Below are 1,271 nucleotides of genomic sequence, written 5' to 3'. Positions count from 1 at the left end.
CCGGCAGCGCCCAGGAGCCAAAGGCCCTCATGCTCGGACCCCAGTGCAGGCGGCGGGGTGGGGCTATCACCACACAGATGGTCCCAAGGAACAAGCCCCCTATGGGCTCCGGGGCAATTCCCACGCCCAGCTCCAGACCCGGGACAACAGTGAGGCGCTTAATGGGGTGAAACTACCACCCGCCACACGGTGCAGTGCCTGGAAAGAGGAACCTCAGAGGGTTTGTGGAACGGTCAGCCCCAAAAGCCGGTGGCCCCAAGTTAAGAAACCCAGCCCCACCGAGGGAGGGTCTGCACCCCGAGTGCTTGGTGCCCGGGCAGTGCGGCAGGACCCTGCCCGTCCTGCACCCACGTCCTGGCCACGACTCCTGAAGACCACAGGCCAAAAGGTGACAGGGCCACGGCCACTCAGGAGCACGGCCCTGTCCAGGAGCTCAGGGCAGGGGTGCAGCACTGCAGATGCTCGCCCTGAGGCCCTGCTCCACAGCCACTCGGCGAAGCGTAGGAGTAGCACCTGGCTTCTCCCCTGGGGCGCTGGGACGCAGGCCCGCCTGGCAGGGGCTGCCTCAGAGGACAAGGACGCCATGATGGATTTGGCCCAGGGGACTTGCTAGCAACACCAGGAAGTGCACCTGAACTCGAGGAGGGCTGCACCTGTGGGCAAAGTCCCGCGGGCCTAGCTGTCCTCCAAAGGCCTCCGCACACCCCTGCACCCGGAGGCTGCACCCCTGCCTGCATCATCACACAACAGTACATGCTGGCTGCACCCCGAGAAAGGACCTGGGTAGCCTCCAAAGGTACTTTCCGGAGCCAGCACCTGCACCTACACCAAGTACAAGACCAGCCAGGGACCCCAGCAGCAGCCCAGCTCCTACCGGCCTGCGCAGACTCTGCCCTAAGATCCAGAGGCCACTTCTGCGGGGGGCCCAGGGCCCCTCGCGGTTCCGGCCGCCTTTCGGGTGCCGGCAGCATCCTGTGGTTCTGCTCAGCCTCCAGTTCTGGGGGCACGGGGCAGGGCGGGGGCATTAAAGCAGGAAGACATCCCCCCCCCCCTTCAAATCCAGGGACCCAACCACTGGCAATTCCGACCACTGCCAGGGAACCGAGTCTCCGGTGGGTGGGAACCGTGCCAGGCCCGGACTCGTGGGCCCTTCTTATCCACCGCGCCCCCGGCCCCCGGGACGCAGGCGCAGCCGACGCAGCAACGTGGGCCGAGAACTGACAACGAGCTGGCGGAGGGTCACGGCTCGCTCGAACGGGACGGCGGCGGCG

At 66.6% G+C, this 1,271-nt stretch overlaps 1 protein-coding gene across 1 annotated transcript in view; it reads right to left on the bottom strand.

Moving 5' to 3' along the window:
- The window catches only part of PHRF1 (PHD and ring finger domains 1), a 53,371-nt gene that overhangs the window by 32,063 nt on the left and 20,037 nt on the right, over nt 1-1,271 (bottom strand). The window lies entirely within an intron of this gene.

The sequence above is a fragment of the Myotis davidii genome, unplaced genomic scaffold, assembly GCF_000327345.1.
Source record: "Myotis davidii unplaced genomic scaffold, ASM32734v1 scaffold3578, whole genome shotgun sequence".
Taxonomy (NCBI): Eukaryota; Metazoa; Chordata; class Mammalia; order Chiroptera; family Vespertilionidae; genus Myotis; species Myotis davidii.
Note: the sequence above shows the minus strand (reverse complement) of the source record. Positions and strands in the feature narration are given on the sequence as shown.